Source organism: Acinonyx jubatus, chromosome F2 (genome assembly GCF_027475565.1).
Source record: "Acinonyx jubatus isolate Ajub_Pintada_27869175 chromosome F2, VMU_Ajub_asm_v1.0, whole genome shotgun sequence".
NCBI classification, from domain to species: Eukaryota; Metazoa; Chordata; class Mammalia; order Carnivora; family Felidae; genus Acinonyx; species Acinonyx jubatus.
In genome coordinates, this window is record NC_069394.1 from 28,407,837 (window position 1) to 28,427,263 (window position 19,427).

Below are 19,427 nucleotides of genomic sequence, written 5' to 3' on the forward strand. Positions count from 1 at the left end.
AAGATTTACTGAGCAGAGAACAATGACTCCAAGAAACAGAGAGACAGAGAGCCTAAATCATACCTCTCAAACATGGGGCTCAATTGCATGGCTGTTACTCTGACTGATGACTTCTCCTCCTTTGAAAGGATTAGTAACATGGTAGCTCTTTTCTCAAATGCTGCCTGCAGTCAAGTTGTGTTGTAGGGTTGTGGGTTTGTTTGTTTTTTTAGAGGTTGGGGGGGGTGGTGAGTGTTGGATGTTTTTAGGAATAACTTCAGCACAGCACCTTGATCATTATCAAATCGCCTCTTGAGAAAGAATATGGCTTATCGGTTTACACAGAGCTCCAAAGGTCTTTGTGCTTTTTCATTCTCTCTGGTTCAGTCCTGCTTATCTGCACACACAAGCCGCCCCCCACCCCAACATGCCTCTGTGAGGACAGGACTGAAACATGAGCCTTTCTGAGTCTCAATAGTCTCTGAAGTTTTATCCTCAGCTCAAATAGAAAGCAGTTATACAAGACCTCTTGAATTAGAGAAAATAATTTCTGCTTTATTATTCAAATTACAAGCACTGCTGACTGGTTTTCAGGTCTGATTCTTTACAAACTGCTGTGTAATTCTTGAGGATCAGTTATTTAAAATTATAACTAGAAACACAAATACAATGAGGGACAGAAAGAGGAAAAATGAAAAAACAAGACAAGACAAGAGCTTATGAAAAGTGGGGAGGTGGGGAAAGCAAGAGATACATAAAACTAGTTTTTTCAGTTAGAAGCCATGTTGTATTTTTTATGTTGTTCACTCCTGCCATCTAGTGGTTTTCATATAGTAATGCGGAAGTCAGAATTAGAAATCACAAATACAAGTTTTTAAATGGGATGTCAGTCACCCAACAATTTACCTCATCCACAAGTCCTCTCCCTCTCTCTCTAGTCTAGACATGATTGTGAATGTTCCACATGTGTTACTGCCCACAGCATTTCAACAGAGAGCCAAAACTCCAGATATGGAATGAATTTTAAGTTCCAAGGTTTCCACTTACCAAGCCCCACATTGAGCAAATTCCCAGAAAACTATTATATCTTGAAATTCTAGCGTTTCACCAAGTTCCTCTTCCTAAATGTTGAATGACCCAATGTAATTCTGTTTCTTGGAAGGTACTATTAAACCCAAGAGTCAAATATACTAATCAAACATTAAGTGTAGTCTCCGGGTACTGATTCATTAATCACAAACATCACTTACCCTTTTTATGCTCGATGTAAAGAGACTCAATTATCCTTGATATAGTCTCAGTTTAAATTTTTTTTAAGTTGGAATTTTAAAGAATTTGCTTCAAAAATTTTTCTCAAAGACAGGTGTTTTACATTGTATATGAAGAAAAACAATGTGCCCTCTACCCTCGCAGGTTCTTGGCTGAGACCCCACTGTGATAACAGACAAATTAACAGGAAAAAAAGCCCCAGAAGTTTAATAACATATATTTCTCCCGTACACATAAGAAAAACGCAGGAAAACTGAGTAAGTCCCCTGGAAGGGCCTAAGCCACCACCTCAAATAACATCTCCAGCTAAAAACAAACAAACAAACAAACAAACAAACAAAAAAGATGTTGGGGAGGAGGAGGGCAGTTATTGGAAGTTATTAGGAAAAGCACGTAAACAGGGTAAGGTTGTCATCAGGTTTTAAGCCCTTGCCTTTTTCATTGATAAGAGTTTCTGGAAATTTAGTCATCCTTCTCTTCCCAAACAGAGAGGAAGACAGTCTTACAAATGAAGATTCCCCTTATAAATGTAAATGTCTCTTACAAAAGGGTAACATCTGCTCAGTTTTCAGTGCTTCTCCCATGTCTGCAGTCTCTTAAAAATAACCAGCTCAAAATAATCAATATGCCAAAAAGGCCTATCTTGAAGTGGTATATTTTGCTCCCCTTCACCATATCTGTGATCATCAGGGCATTGTAGGCGGTCCAACTGTAGACTCAGCTGCTGTGTTGGAGGCTCCCAGTACCACTGTGAAGACAGCCGCAAGGCTTGTAGGGTTGTGAGATAAGAAAGTTTTACAAGAGTCGGACACCTGCAGTGAGGGGCCTGATCTTCCCAAACATGGTATCAGAGGCACTGGTTCTACATTTTTTAAGGGGGAAAATCACAAGGGAAGCTTGATCTGAGAAGTAATGAGCTGTAAGCATGACTGGCTTGCTCTCTGGAAGAGAGTTTTGAAAAGGCATAAAACATTCCCAGGTCTAGACATGTGGATGACACGCAGAGATGGAAAATGGCAGACTGAGACAGAAGCCCAAGGCATGTTTTTTAAAAAAGAATCTGGAGAGGAGGGATGGAGAATGTTTGACCCTGACCTGTAAAAAACACAGTGCAATTTTTGAAAAATATAATTCAGAGATACAAATAAGACTTGTATTTTCCAGTGAGGGGAAATTATTATTCATCTGTTGTCCTTCTGAAATCTCCAGGTAGGTAGGCAGAAATATCTGGTATATGTAACAAAACATCTTGGAGCATGTACCTTACCAACCAAATATCCTATACTACTATATTATCATTGTTAGGCTGGGTGCCTTGACACTTGGTCACTTTCAGGATTTCCTTATTTCCTACCCTTACACTCTGAATTCATGATGTCCAGCCACCCCAGCCTTCTCTATGTTCTTTGTTCTCATTCCTACCTCAGGACCTTTGTACCAGTGCTTTTCCTCTGCCTGCACTTTATTCTCCCTCATCACTTTGTCAATATGATCTCAAATTAAATATTACCTCCTCTGAAAAGTTTCCCCTGCTGGGGCGCCTGGGTGGCTCAGTCGGTTGAGCATCTGACTTTAGCTCAGGTCATGATCTCGCAGTCCACCCTGCATCAGGCTCTGTGCTGACAGCTCAGAGCCTGGAGCCTGCCTCCTATTCTGTGTCTCCCTCTCTCTCTGCCCCTCCCCTACTTGCACTCTGTCTCTCTCTCTTTCTCTCTGTCTCTCTCTCTCTCAAAAATAAACATTGAAAAAAATTTTAAAAAGTTTTTCCTGCTACCCTGTCTAACGTTGTACCTTGCCCAACACCCTAGATTCTTTCTATCAAATAAACTTTTCTTTTCACAAAGGTAATATCACTATTTATTATGATTATGATTTTGCTTATTGTTGTTTGTTAATTATCTATCTTTGCCTCTAGGATGTAAGTCCCATAAAGAGCAAGGTCTTCTACATCTTGTTTATTGCTTAAATCTACCAGGGCCCCAGCAGGAAGCAGATGAGTAGCTGGAGAAAGTTTAATAAGAGACCATTTACCAAGGGACTACTGCATGACTTCTGTTGCACAGGGGCAGTGCAGCACTCAGGGCCTGAGTCACTTCTCGGCCTACAGGGCACTGGAGCCCAGAGAATGAGAGGCTGTTGGAGAGGACCAACAACAAGAGAGAGGACCTATAGTGGAAGGGTACTGCTGGCCCACGGTCTCTCTTTAGAAGGGAGCCTGGAAAATACATGCCTTAACTCCCTCCCTCCAACCATCCCTTAAACTGCCTGCTGACCCTTTCTGGAACTGAACACTAAAGGGAGCCAGCAGTCCCCACAGATCAGCCTCTGGGGGTAAAGAGCAGACTGGAGAAGGCTGGAGTCCAGATCTGCAGGGGCAAACAGAAGACATCCATCAGGTGACCAAATCTCAGTGCTGAGAGCAGGGTCTGACAGAATAGGCACAATAAACATGTGCACAATCAATAAATAGCATAATGACTAGGAATTCAAAGCTGAAATGTCTTTGGTTTCAGAAAAAGCAAGTTGTACTTTCTCTGACGATAGCCTTTAGCCAGGAGCAGACTAAAGAGATCTGCCCTCCAGGAAGACACGAAGAAGCCAGGGACAGATGTTTGGCTGTGCAGGGCATTAAAGAAATAATGGAAGCCTATCTGAGATAGTGGATTGTGCGACATCACAACCAGCGGTAAAAGTACATACATTAGGGAGTAGAATGGGCAGTTCATTAATACTTTACAGTACAAGTGGCTTTGCAGTTCACAAAGAGCTCCACAGATGCTGCCTCATTCAAGCCTTGAAGTCTTCTGGCAGACAGCAAAGTTTGTCCTCGTTTTATAGATGAGGACAATCCACTTAGCCAAGTTCAGTATCTTGTCCAAGGTCATACAGCTGGCCAGAACACAGCTGGCCAGAACTCTGTATTAGAGAGAACACAGAGAAGGAAAAATAAACCTTTTGGGTAACAACAACAACAAAAAGATCCTTTAAAAGATATGAGTGATGAGGCTGAGGGAACTTGAGAAAAGAGCCAATCTGATCAAAAATCATATAGTTATTAATTGTTACCCTACTTAATTGCAGTAACCACCCACTTTTGCGGAAGTCTTTAAACCAAGTATATTAGTCTGTGAGGCAAAAATGGTATAAAACATACAACATGAAAGAAAAAAAATCAAGAATCTGGATAATTTGTCTGAATAACCCAAAGCTTAGAGATGGCATTTAAATGATCATATTGCCTCTAAAACTATTGCTCTCTTTCCTGCAGCCTAAATCTTGGCTGAGAAAGAGAAGGTAAGGTACAAGAAATTCATTTTAAGTGACAGCAATCCCCATGAAATAGTGGCGAAACAGGGCTTTTACTTCTCTGATATTAAATCTTCCCAGATAGTAGAATTCTGAACTAGTAGAGGCCAAACGATGAAACAAAAATTCATTTTTAACTATTTGTATTTATTCACCAGGTAACAGATTTAATCTTTTTCCGTGGTAGTTTACCACCAAGTCGGAATGTTATTTTTCATGTGCTGATCGTAAAGGAAGGAAGAATATTCTTACTGGGAATAAAAGTCGTTAGCCTTTACAGATGACTTTAGCACCTTCTCCCGCTTCTTTGCAGATGGAAGGAAGCCCAGCAAGGGCTCTAGAAAACCTGAACAAGAAAGGAAACGGGAGGGGGCGGGGCGGGCGGTATGGTATTCCTGGAGATTTTGAAAGTACAGGCAATAGGCCATGTTCTCAGCCACAACAGTTAAAATATGATCTTCAAAGTAGCCTCAATCAGTCCCAGACTTCTTGCATTAGACTTCCAATGCTAGATTCCAATTTTAGTTCACCAGGCTTGTGGGTTTGTGAGAGACACTCAAATGTTGAGCCATCAGTAAAAGGCATTTATGCAGTTTATACTGAACAATAATGAAAAAAACCTCCTCAAAATAGCTTTGTTAAGACACGCTTTTTAAAAATCTGCAAGTAAATCTTTCAGGACGTTGTTTAAAATCTACTTTTGAAAGGACCCATTAAAAGCATTTCCCCGTGAGCAACGCAGCCACTGACCTGCATTATTCAATGTGCTGTACTGCAATTAATCTGAAATCCTTGCTCCCTTGCTCCCCATGTAAACGGAACAGCAGTGGAATAAAACAACTGGAAAATGAAGGCTCTCACTTTATTATTCACAAGCTGCACTCCGTAGTTGTTATTCATAGATTAGTTTCTTCTGAGACCAAAAACAATTAAGTGCACAGAAACCTAATTCTGCACACTATGCGACAGAATTAAATAATCTACCCTGGAAATGAGTAAAACTCTAGTACTGGCCTATCTGCTCATTGTCTTTACAATACAGACTGAATCTTTGTACTTCAGGCCCCCAAGCCACTAAACGAGAATGACTTGATTTACCACAGTGTTCTATACCTCAAGCAGGACTTGAAGACTGAACTACGGGCCCAAGAAATTGATGTGTGCCTTCCAAGTGCAGGTACTAGAAACGTTGCTGTCCTGTCCTGGCGTGCATCTAACACGCCACAACACATATGACAGATCTAGGAATAGCTTTGAATCTGAGCAGGATTTGAGATTAAATGCCTCTGCCAATTACCAGTTGTGTGATTTTAAAAAACTTACTTATTTCTGGAGCTAGACAGTATTATGCTAAGTGAAATAAATCAGTTAGAGAAAGACAAATGCCATATGATTTCACGCATATGTGGAATTTAACAAATGAGCACAGGAAAAAAAAAGAGGCAAACCATAAAACAGGCTCTTTTTTTTTCTTTTTTCTTGTTTTTTTTTTTTCATAAAACAGATTCTTAACTATAGAGAACAAAACTGAGGGTTGCTGGAGAGGAGGTGGCAGGGGATGGGCTAAATGGGTGATGGGTAATAAGGAGGGCATTTGTTGGGATGAGAACTGGGTTCCTATGCAAGACATGAATCACTAGGTTCTACTCCTGAAACTAATATTACACTGTATGCTAACTGGAATTTAAATAAAAACTTGAAACTACAAAAAAACCCCAAACAACTTACTTATTAATCATCCTTGGACCTCAATTTCTTCATCTGTAAAAAGAGGATGATAATAGTGCACAGCTCACTGGGTAACTGAGAGGAGAGAATGAGAGAATGTGTGTAAAATTTGTAGTTCAGAGCCTAGCACATAGTAGGTCCTTTAGAGTACATGAGCTGGATATTGCTCCCACCATACTCAGGGGTAAGCCAAGCTCACTGCTCCTCTTGTGTGATTTCTCTATGACTACAAACAACCCTATCCTGCCGCTCAGAATGTTCTATTCTCTCTCCTCCACTCACTGCTTGCTCTTCCCCAATGATTTCCTCCAAGAGTTTTCAGGTAAAGGGGCATAGGTGCCTTCCTCTATCCCTGTGCATCCTTGGGGTTCCTACTAAAAGAGTAGGAACAGGGGTGTGTCTGGGCGGTTCAGTCGGTTAAACTTCTGACTTGGCTCAGGTCATGATCTCATGGTTTGTGAGTTCGAGCCCTGCGTCAGGCTTTGCGCTGACAGCTCAGAGCCTGGAAGCTGCTTCAGTTTCTTTGTCTCCTGTCTCTGTCCCTGCCCCACTCACGCTCTGTCTCTCTCACACACAAAAATGAAAATAAACATTAAAAAGAAAAAAAAGAGTAGGAACAAAGGAATAAACAAGTGAGCCCTAGGCGAGAAAATGGAAGGAAGCCTGAAGCTTCAGTGAAAATCGAGCCCACCACGTGGAGTAGAACACCATGCTTCTCACTTACTGAACTTTTCCCTGATCACACCCTTCCTTTGCAATTCAAAATGTCCCAAAGCAGCGCTTTGCCACTACAGTTGCTTGTGTATCTATTTGATGTTAGTTCTCATATTTTCATTCGTTTTTTGCCTCTCATTAAACTGAAAATTTTTAAGCCTGTGTGCACTATTCAAACCAACTATGCCCTAAAATAATTTACATGCTTCTGTTCTGTTTTGCCAAAGAAACTCTCACTTCCTCTACCAGGATGATTGTCAACTCTTGACTGTTATTGCTTAAGTCACTCAGATGCTGGCCTCCCATCTTTCAAGGGTCCCCTTCCTCCAGAATGTCACCAGAGTCAGGTCTCCCTGCACCTTCTACCACCAAGACCGTATTCAGCCTCACACCTCCTCCCCACCCCCCCATCCCCCCACCCCACCCCACCCCCACCCCCGGCCCATGCCTCCTTTCTTCTCCAAGCACTACTGATCCAAGGCAGGAGGAGGAGCCAGACCCGTTCTGAGAGTTCAGGAGTGAAGATACCACAGAAGGTACACCAACTTCAAATTGAGAGTGGACATTGGAGTTCCCAAAATGTATCCACCATTCTCCATCTCTGCAGGGAATTCCTCACTGGCTTGCTCCTTTGTAGGGTCTCTAAAATCACCAGTCTCTGATGGCCTGTCTCCGCCTCACCACTGCCCTTCTGTTTATGTACATACTTCTTATTCCTGCTGGGTTGTCACTCAGAACAGTGGCAATTTACTGCCTTCTGCAATAGCCCCACGCCTTCACCAAAGCCCCAGGCCTACATTTGTAGATCCAAAGAATTATTAATGGGCCTTGCTAAACAAAGATATGTCTACTTTATTGAAGGGTTTTCCAACTTTGTTGAGATAGAATGACATACAACATTGTGTAAGTTTAGGGTGTACAGAAGATTTGATACATGTAGATACTGTGAGGTGATGACAGTAGGACTAGATAACAGCTCTGTCACCTGACATAATTATCATTATTTGTGTGTGTGGTTAGTACGTTTAATATTTATTCTGTCAGAAACTTTCAAGGGTATAATACAGTATTATTAACTATAATCACCATGATGTATATTCGATCCTCAGAACTTTTCCATCTTATAACTGGAAGTTTGTACCCTTTGACTAACATCTTCCCATTTTTCCACTGCCCCCAGTGCCTGGCAACCACCATTCTACTCTCTGTTTCTATTAGTTTGGTTTTTTAGATTTCAAATATAAGTGAGATCATACAATATTTGTCTTTCTCTTTTTATTTCACTTAGCATGTCCTTGAGGTCCATATAAGGTGTCATGAATGGTAACTTGGATGGAACCTAAAAAGTTCCCTTTTTCTTATGGCTGAATAATATTCCTATGGGGTGTGTGTGTGTGTGTGTGTGTGTGTGTGTGTGTGTACTACATCTCCTTTATGTATTCATCCATCAGTGGACACTTTGGTTGTTCCCATGTCTTGGCTATTGTGAATAATGCTTCAATGAACATCAGTGTGCAGATATATCTTCAACATCCTGATTTCATTTCCTTTGCATATATACCCAGAAGTGGAATTTCTGGATCATAAGATAGTTCTGTTTTTAATTTCTTGAGAACCTCCATATTTTCCACAGTGGCTGTAACAACATTCCCAGCAACAGTACACAAGTGTTCCCTTTTCTCCACATCCTCAAGAATACCTGTGATCTCTTGTCTATTTGATGATAGCCATTCTAACAGGTGTAAGATGATATGTAGTTGGAATTTTTGAATTGCATTTCCTGATATTAATGATGTTGACCATCTTTACATGTACCTGTTGACCATTTTTATGTCTTCTTTATAGGAATGTCTATTCAGGTCCTCTGTCCATTTTTTAATTGGGTTGTTTGAGTTTTCTGCTACTGAGTCATATTAATTCCTTATACTTTTTAGATATTAACTCTCTATCAGATGTATAGGCTTGCAAATATTTTCTCCCATTCCATAGATTATCTTTTCATTTTGTTGATTATTTCTTTTGCTGTGCAGAGGCTTTATAGTTTCACATAATCCCATTTATTTGCTTTTGCTTTTGTTGTTTGCATTTTGTGTCAAATCCAAAAAATCATTGCCAAGACCCATGTCAAGAAAATTATCCCTTGCATTTTCTTCTAGAGTTTTCCAGTTTTGGGGTCTTACCCTTAAGTCTTTAATCCATTCTGAGGGATTTTTGTATATAGTGTAAGATAAAGGTCCAGTTTCATTCTTTTGCATGTGGAAGTCTAGTTTTTCCAACACCATTTACTGAAGAGACTATCTTTTCCCCATTGTACATTTTTGGTGCCTTTGTTGAAATTAGTTAACTATATATGTATGGGTTTATTTCTGAATTATCTATTTTGTTCCATTAATCTATGTGTCAATGCCAGAATGTTTTAATTACTATTGCTTTGTAATACAGTTTGAAATCAGAAATTGTGATGCTTCCAGCTTTGTTCTTTCCCAGGATTGCTTTGGATATTCAGAGTCTTTTCTGGTTCCATCCAAGTTTTAGGATTGATTTTTCTCATTTCTGTGAAAAATGCCATTGGAATTTTTATAGGGATTGCATTGAAATTACAGATGGCTTTGGGAGTGCTTGGGTGGCTCAGTTGGTTAAGTGTCCAACTTTGGCTCAGGTCATGATCTCAGGGTTCGTAAGTTTAGTCCCTGCATCAGGCTCTGTGCTGACAGCTCAGAGCCTGAAGCCTGTTGTATATTCTGTGTCTCCCTCTCTCTCTGCAATCCCCCTCCCTGCTTGTGCTGTCTTCTCTCTCTCTCACAAAAATAAATAAACATTTTTTAAAAATTTAAGAAATTACAGATGGCTTTGGATAATATGTGCATTTTAATAATATTAATGCTTTCAATATCAATGCTTTCAATGAACATGGGATATCTTTCCATTTATTTGTATCTTCTTCATTACTTTCATTAAAGTCATTGATTTCAGTGTACAGAAGTTCACCTCCTTGATTAGATTCATTCCTACATATTTTATTGTTTTTGAGGCTAACAATAGGATTGTTCTCTTTGTTTCTTTTTCAGATATTTCATTGTTAGTGTATAGAAACAAAACTGATTTCTACATGTTGATTTTTTATCCTGTAACTTTACTGAATTTGTTGATTAGTTCTAACAGTTTTTTGGTAGAGTCATTAAGATTCTTTCCTTCTTATCCTCTCCAACACATCCAATCTCAGATTGTTTGCTCCAGCAGTATGCCATAACTTCTCCACTAGACTCCTGGACTTTCACAAAAGCTTGCTCATCTGTGGATGACTGACTAAGTTGGTTTTCTCCAGGGACTCCCAGACTGCAGCTGTGAGGGGCTGGAGCTGGTTCATGGGTCATTTTGGAGTCCACAGCTGGGACTGAGGTCTCTTTGCCTATTATAGTTGGGTAAGACTTCTCCTAGGTTCCCTGGCATGAGGTGCTTGTGACAGAACCAAAGCTAAACAGAGCTGTAGGTGAGTCCTCAGGAGTACAGAGCTGCTTCTAGGTCTATAGCTAAGACTAAAGTCAGTGAGTCAACTGCCTGGGTATAGACTTATCCTCACAAAACAGCTCTCCTCATTCTTGGACTGCACCAGGGTTTCACAATCTCCCACCTGGGTCCCACAGCTCTCTTCAAAGGTACTTTTGTCTGTGGATGGATGCCAAACTGTTGAGGGGATACTAGTGAAAGATTTCTTATTTAGCCATCTTGCTGATATCACTGTCCAAGAGGCATCTTCTTTGAATTTGCACACTAATCATTCAAATATCCAACAGAATATTTGAAATTTCGCCATTTTCTTTACTTACTTAAGGTTACATTTTTAGGTTTCCCATTCTCCTCTCCTCCCAACCAGGAGATTTCCTGGTTTTGATTTCCACTTCTTCCCTTGCTTCCAGACCTGCTCGTATGCATTATTTTTTTTTTCAGAGTACCTTCAGTGATCTTTCCAAAACACAGTTCTGGCTTACACATCACTGCTGTGCTTTGGGACACGGTCTGATTCTCTCCCAAGGCTTTATCCTTGAGAGGCTGTATGGTGTAGTGGTCAGAGCACACTCTGTAAACAGACTGTTTAAGCTCCTCTTCCACCCTTACTAGCATGACTGGTCACTAGTGTGACTTTGGGTAAGTTGCTACATCTTACTATACTTCTCTTCTATGTGGTGGAGACAATGATATTCCTTACCTTTGGGCATTTATACAGATTAAGTGAATTGTTATGCATAAAGCCTAGCTCAACTAGGCACTAGAGAAGTATTTGCTAGTGTTATTGCTGGATCTTCCCTTCCTGAACTATCCTCTGTTTACTTCATCCTCACCTTTTGCCATTTTCCCTTGCACTTTGTGCTAAATTTGAGGTGACTCTGAATGCACCAAGATTTACCTCCCCCATGCCCTGGGTTGCCTAGGTTGTTCTCTCTGTAACAAAGAGAGAGAGAAAGAGAGAGAGAAGAAGGAAGGAAGGAAGGAAGGAAGGAAGGAAGGAAGGAAGGAAAAGAAAAAAGAAAAAAATCTCTTTTTTTCCCCTCCTTTTTCACTTCACCAGGACTCTAATCATTTTTTTCAGGTCACAACTTCCAAATTACATCTCAAAAAGAGACTTCCCAGACCCTCCAAGACCAGCGCCCCTTCTATGTGCTTATGTGACACCATGTTCTCAACATGACTAATGCTATTACTTGTAAGTGACTTATTTACTAGTTTGTATTTATCTTAGTCATACCACACTGCAAATCCTTTGAAAGCAGGAAGCATTTCTTGTCACCATTCTATTCCTAGACTGCCAGGCATACTGGTAGCATCTGATAAATGCTCCACAAATGCTTCTTCAATAAATGTTGAAAGCAAAAGGATTAAACAAAATAAAGGCAAATTTTACCATTTATACAAATTTTTAACATTGAGCACAAAGGTTCAGAAATCCCTAATGGTTCAACTCTTAATATTTTAAATTGAAACATCTTCAGAATGGGTTTTTATGATCTTCACTATTCCTGAACATGGTGTCAACTTGGTACATGGAATGAAGAAAGAAATTTTCACAGATGAGCAAAAAATTCTGTACTTCCTTCAGCTGTGTGCATGCTGTCTAAGGCAGACCAGGCTGAACTATCCCTTCCAGCCAGGGTTTGAAATAGAGCAGGTAAAGCAAAAATTATGTTTCTCTTCTAGAGCTTTAGAACATTATGCCTTATGCCATTTGGAAATTTGCAATGCTTCTTGATGATGCTAAGGATGGTGGTGATGAAAATCATGACAACAATGTTTAGTCCAGTGAGGGTCCCAGGTGTTCCCACTGGTATTATGGATTGAGATTTGACAGGCAGATGGAAAAGGAAAGGCAAGGATCTCATCCACTCCTACTTCTCAAGAGCTTTATAATATTTATTATCTCTTTTATTTTGGGTTGATCTTCCCATTCAAAACATTTTTAATTCTCTGCTATTAGGAAGGAAGGAAGGAAGGAAGGAAGGAAGGAAGGAAGGAAGGAAGAAAGAGACTTTAACTTGGACATTCCATTTTCCTCTCCTTCATAGCAAAACTTCTCAAATAAAACATCTATAGGTCATTACCTCTCAGTCACTCTTCAGCTATCTCTGGTATGACTTTGATTCCATCTCTCTACCATGTCAACTAACCTAGTGGGTATTTTCCATTCTCCTGTTATTTGGTCTCTCAGTAGAATTTTTTGTGTCCACTTAACTGAGCATGGTGTGGCCAGATATTTAGTCAAACATTATTTTGGGTGTATCTGTTGGGGTGTTTTTGGAAGAGATTAACATTTAAATCAGTAGACTGAGTAAAGCAGATTGCCCTCCCTAATGTGAATGGGCATCACACAATTAGTTGAAGGCTTGAATAGAACAAAAAAGGCTGACCCCATTCCCTGAACAAGAAAGAATTCCTCTGCCTGATTGCCTCTAAATGGGAACACTGGCTTTTTTCTGCCTTCAAGTTCTAACTGAAACATTAGCATTTCCTGGGTCTGGAGAGTGCCAGCATTTGGGTTGGAAGTATACTCATGGCTCTCCTGGGTCTCCAGCTTGCATCCTTCAGGCCTTGGACTTGTCAGCCACCATAGTTACATGAGCCAATTCCTTATAATAAATGTTTTCATATAAAGATGAATTTTAAATATAATTGGTTCTTTTTCTCTGGAGAACCTCGACTAATTCAGCTACCGTTCTATTCTCCCATCTCCATTTCCTTACCTAGTCTCTTTAACACATACAATCTGGCTTCCATCATGCTAAGATCATCTAAGACCCTCATGCAGCTAAATCCAATGGACATTTGCAGTGTTACTTCTCCTGGCCTTTTAGCATATTTGACAACTGATTACCTACTTCTTTTTGAAAATATTCGTTCTGCATCGTCTGTGACACCACTCTTAGTTTTTCTCTGACTTTCAACTCTTCCTCTGTCTCTTTTGCAAGCTCACGTTCCTTTTTCTGGCCATTGAATAGTAGAGTTCTTCTAGACTCATCCAGCCCCTCTTCTTGCTACACACTCTCTCTAGGCAATTTCATCCATGATTCTTTGTGCTTCATTGATGACCAAGTTTTTATCTCCTGCTATCTCTTTGACATTCTAGTTTCACGAACCCAACTACCTCCTTATATTTAACACTTGAAGTCTAAAAAGGAGCTCTGTTCCCCCATCCCCATCTTTCCCATATTCTTTATTTCAATGAAGGGTGGTACCATCTGTTGCATTCCAAGAAACCTGAAGGCTTCCTTGACAATCTCCTTCTGCCATCTACCATATTTGTTCCATTGCCAAATTTTCTCAAGTTTACCTCCTAAATATCTATTAATTCCACTTACTTTTTTGCCTTGCCTCTACTTTGATCTAAAACATTATCTTCCCATTCAGTACTAAAAGGGCATCTCCTAGCCAAATTCTTACCAATGCTTCTTTCCAATCCATTCTTCAGACTATTGCAAGATTGACACACACACCCCCACTCCCCGCCCCCCCCCCCCCCACAAGCTTGAAGCCTTTTAATCACTTCCCTATTGCTCTTGGGAGAAAGATCAAAACCATTCACAGATCCAAAAAAGCTTTGTGCGATCTGTCCATCACCTACATTTCATCTCACCTGTATTCTCCTGCTCTCCAATGCTCCTGCCACAGTCATCTTTCAGTTCCTTATGGGGGTCATATTCCCTCCTGTGACAATATTTGCACACCCTATTCCCTCCTCCTGAAGTGCTCTTCCTCCTGAAATGTCACTTCCTTAGGAAACCTTCTCTCACTTTCTATATTAAGATGGGTCAGTGTTATACTCTGCCATATAGTCTCCCTTTTTTTTCTTACAATTATCACATTTGCCCTTGTGATCAGTTAATTGACACTCATTTCCTCAAGAATCTAAGTACCTTGAGGGCAGACACCCCATCTACCTTACTCATCAAGGTAAACTCAGCCCTTATGTTAAAAAAAACACTCAGTAAACATTAGTTGACTTTTGAATGAAAAAGGAGTCTCTTTACATCGTCTCCCCTCTGGTATTGAGAAGAAAAAGATCCTGGCATATCTCTTTCTCCACTGCTATGACTAAAGGAAACAAATTAAATATTTACTTTTCAGCTGTAACACTTCATTTTTATAATACATGGACTCTCCATAAAATTACATTGTTACTTGTCTAAAAAGATCTGAGGAGACCTTCTCCTATTTTCCAGCATAAGATAGAGCCATGCATAACAGAGAAGATACAGTGTGTTAAATAGTAGCCAGGAAATGGGCTTCTAGTCTGAGCACTAGATGTCATTAAAGGTAGTTTAGGGAGACAGTAAGACTGCCTATAGTCAAATCCTGGATCTGCCACTTAAAGCTGTGTGATCATAGCAAGTTACTTAACCCCTCCAGGCATCAGGTTCCTCATAAAAAGGAATTAAAAATAGAATCTACAGGGTGGCTCAGTCGGTTAAGCACCTGACTCCGGATTTCAGCTCAGGTCATGATCTCATGGTTGGTGAGCCTGAGCCCCAGGTCGGGCTGCACTCTGACAGCACAGAGCCTGCTGGGGATTCTCTCTCTCTCCCTCTCTCTTGGTCTCTTCCCCTGCTCTCTATAAATTAATAAATAAATAAATTAATTAATTAATTTAAAAAATAAGATCTACTTCATCAGGTGGTTGTGATGACTGAAAAATTAATATATAATTAATATACGTAAAACACGTAGGACAGGCCAAACATACAGGGGTAGTGATTATTATTTAACAGTTTCAGATCAATGCTATGCTCCAGCACTATGTTAAGCACTACATGTGTATTAGTTCTGATGTATTTATTCTACAAGTAAGATGAGTGGACCAAAATGAATTTTTTAAAAACCTTTTGAATTCTGCCATTTCAGGGATTTTAGGCAAACTAACTCTGCCACAGATATAAATCACACTTTGCTATAGCCTCTCTGCTATATCTACTAATAATTCTGCTTGCTTGTGCTTGTACTGGATATTTCTCAAAGCACTCCCCAGATACTATCTCATTTGGTGCTCATACACTTTAAGAAGAAATTTAACAGAAAGACCATGGAGTCCAGTAGCAAAAAACAGGGCTAACAGAGCAACTACGGGCTCTGTGTTATTTACTGGAGTTTTTATTTGGGAAAGCCCCCTAAGTGCTATGATTCTGTCTCTTCGTTTGCAAGGTACAATAATTAGGCTTTGTTTCCTCTGGATCTCTCCCTCCCTTTCTCTCTCTCTCTCTCTCTCTCCATAGATAGATGATACAGAGACAGAGATAGAGAGAGAGAGAGAGAGAGAGAGAGAGAGATGGATATAGATATAGATATACATATAGATATCAGTCTTAAACCAAATATTCTCCATTTCTTTAAATCATCATTTAAGGACTGTCCCCTTCAGAAGACTGCTTCCCAAGCAATACCACCAGTTCCTAATCAACAGAACAAGAATTTATCTGCTCCCATACAGATCTATTGTAGGTCGTTTCTTGGGTACTATTGTGGATTTCAAGCCCAAATGATTCCTGTTCTCTGAGTCTGTAAAACTAATACTGAGGTCCCCACTTTTATTTGAAAAGATCAGTGGCTAACAACAGCATTATGCACAACATTCTGAACACAAGCCCTTGAGAAAGAAAAAGCCTGCATTGAAATTTTAAGATTTACCACAAGAGGGCAGGGCTGATTCAATCCTGGACAACTCTCCTTTCCCCCCCACCCCCTTCTTTGTTTCCCTTCATTTCGTTCTTCTTCTTCTTCTTCTTCTTTTTTTAATGTGATAAAAGGGATACGCATATGCAGTGATAATGAGAATATAACTTGGTAAAAACTTTTCCCAAAAATAGCATGGTGCCTTTCCTGACAATCATAAAAATGCTCATATACTTCAACCATAGTTCATTTTATTGAAATGTGTCCATAAAGGATGAGTCCTAAAGAAATAAAAAGTGATATATGAAAAAAGTCCTTGTAACATTATCTTTTTAAAATGGAAAATATCTAAATATATAACATTGTAGGATTTAAATAAATAAATAAATAAATCAAACTAGTGGAATCTACTCTAATTCTTTTACATGAATATTTAGAAAATTGGGCAGCAGAGTATTAAAATACTTACAGAAAGTTAAAAAGTAAAGAATATTAAATTTAATTTATCCTAGACTGTATGCATGCAGAAGGTACGAAAGAAAAAATCACAAGTGCATATATTCAGTGGGGCCAGAATGAAGTGTAGAAAAATGAAAAAGATTCTTTTTTTCTAGCACAGTAGAAGAGGTAATTTCTTATTTGCAATATTATTGTTACAGTGTTATATATACCATGCATTTTAATGCCTTTACCTATAACAGAATCAGTGATGAATATTCCACCTTTTTAGGGCTTTATTCAAGACATTTTCACCTGAATCGCCAAGTATGGCACTGCTTGTTTCTACCCAATCTCCATTCTTCCCTCCATTTCTATTAACCAAACCCACAGTTTGGTCACAAAGAACCCTGTTAAATATGTTCATCTCAGCTGAAAGTTTGCAACCAGAAAAACCATGTATTCCAGTTCTGGAAAGAGAGATGTAAGCAGAGGTCACTGGTTGAGGCTCCAGGAAAGCTCTTTATAAAATGACAGCCTCAGCTGGCATACAGACTTTGTCTTTGTCCTTTGCCCATTGCCCCTCCCATGTTCTAGCTTAGGATGCAGATGCCATGCCTGGAGGCAAAGCAGCCATTTTGCAGCCATGAGGATAAGAGAGATGCAAAGGATGGCAGAGCAAGAAGACAGAGGAAGCCCGGTCTCCAGTGGTGTCATGGAGCTGTCATGCCTGCTCCATACAACACCCTCTGGATTTGTTCCTGTGTAAGCAAACTGAACCCACGTGGCAAAGTCATTACAGTCAAGTGTGCTATGTTGCAGCCAAACAAAATCATGATTAATACACCATGAAAGGAAGCAATAGAAATATGAAGTTATCCTAGTAACATGAAGAGAGCCACAATCAGCTTCAAGGGCAGCAATGGGCATGTGGGAAAGACTGGAAGATGAATTCTTGAAGACATCCCTCAAGGAGCTTTGTGAGAAAGTATAATTGCCAGAAGACCTCATCTATAGCATAGTATGAACTCTGGCTGCAGGGTTTAAAACTTTTGAGATCTCAGAGGAGCTCTCTGACTCAAATCTGGCTAGCTTTGTACCAATCTTCCCATTTTTGGTACAGTGGAAAGAGTATGCCACTTTTAAAAATCCACCCCTGTGTATTGTTACACAAACACTCAAGCTACACGTAAAGTAATGCCTGTCATAGCACTGTCTTAATAACAGAAAAAGCACCATTTAAAATATGTCCAATAAGGGAGTAAATACATTATGGGATTATGTATCCACATCTTGGGATACTATACAACTTTTTCTAAGTTCATCTGTAAACACTTCTAAGTTCACTGTTAATTTTAAAAAGCAAGTAGTCAAGGGGTGCTTGGGTGGCTCAGTTGGTTAAGCTTCTGACTCTTGATTTCAGCTCAGGTCATCATCTTATAGTCATGAGATCAAGCCCCATGTCAGGCTCTGCACTTTGGATTCTCTCTCTCTCTCTCTCTCTGCCCCTCCCCTGCTTGAGCTTACATGAGAGCATGTTTTCTCTCAAAATAAATTTAAAAATTCTTAAAAAAAGAACAAGTAGTCAAAATATGATCCCATGTATTGAAAATAAAAACAAATATATTAGATACTCATGTAAAACTATATAAACAGAGGACTGGAAGGATGCACCCCAAATTATTCACCTTTCAGTGGTTACCTCTAAGGAAGGAATGTCCTATCCGCCTTTGCATTGTTTGAATATGTACAAGTATGACTTGTGTGATTTAAATATTCTGCAAAGATGTTTCGTCACTCCCTTCAAGCGAATTTGTTTTGGCAGAGTGTTTTCACCACAGTATGTTAAACACATTGTTAATAAGAAATATTATAAATATTTTTCTATAAAATGAATGGTTTTGAACATAGTATTTTTTGAGAAGGGAAAAGCATATTTACACCTAAAAGGTGAGTAATGTGAAAAGTTGTTTGAGTTTAAATAAAATCCAGTGGACCAATACTCCTTGCAGCTGTGGTCCTCAGGCCCACAGTAAAAATTCTAGCACAGGGGCGCCTGGGTGGCTCAGTCAGCTAAGCATCCGACTCATGGTTTTGGCTCAGGTCATGATCTCATGGTTCCTGGGATAGAGCCCCGTGTCAGGCTCTGTGCTGACATGGGGAGCCGGCTTGGGGTTCTCTCTTTCCTTCTCTGTCTGCCCCGCTCCCACACTTGTTGTCTCTCTCTCTCTCTCTCTCTCTGTCTCAAAATAAATAAATAAACTTCAAAAAGAAAATTCTACCATGGCAGCTGGGCTGGGCTTCTGCCTCTCCACATCTGTAAAGGAGCAACTGGATTAGGTTTCGTGCAGACTGCAACACACAGAATGGGAAGTGACTCCAGCTTCCCAGGCAGAAAGAAATCCTGCTGGCTGAGGCCCCTGACACACCAGCTTAGAGTCAACAGCAGCCAAAGTAATGAGATACTGACCCATCCCCCATGAGGAGTGTGCCCCTCTCAGCCTGCTCTCCTCAACACCTCACTGCCTGCTTCCATAATGAAGGAAATAAATGCAAGTGTTGAGCTAACCTAGAGTGCGGGCCTGTGTCATCAGTGATTTCTCCTGGTACAGCCTGCTCTTTGAATTCTGAACGCGGGGCTTTTACATTTAAACTTGACTCAGAATAAAGCAACAATGCAAGTGTCTTGGGGTTATTACTCATTATTTAAGGATAGAGGGAGAGAAGAAGGGACAGAGAGACAGACTCTGAGATCAAATAGATGTAAATTCAAATCCAGACCCCGCTGCTTAAAGCCTGTGTGTACTTGGGCAAGTGAACTTAATCCCTTTGTTTCCAAA

At 40.0% G+C, this 19,427-nt stretch overlaps 1 long non-coding RNA gene across 2 annotated transcripts in view; it reads right to left on the bottom strand.

The window, feature by feature from the left end:
* Nucleotides 1–218: 218 nt before the first annotated feature.
* LOC113600604 (uncharacterized) overlaps nucleotides 219–19,427 on the bottom strand; it is a 50,904-nt gene continuing 31,695 nt past the window's right edge. For both annotated transcript variants that reach the window (XR_003421676.2, XR_003421675.2), the window contains exons 3-4: nucleotides 6,283–6,357; nucleotides 219–4,164 (exon numbers count right to left, since the gene is read on the bottom strand). This is a non-coding gene — a long non-coding RNA (uncharacterized LOC113600604). The remainder of the gene's footprint in view (nucleotides 4,165–6,282; nucleotides 6,358–19,427) is intronic.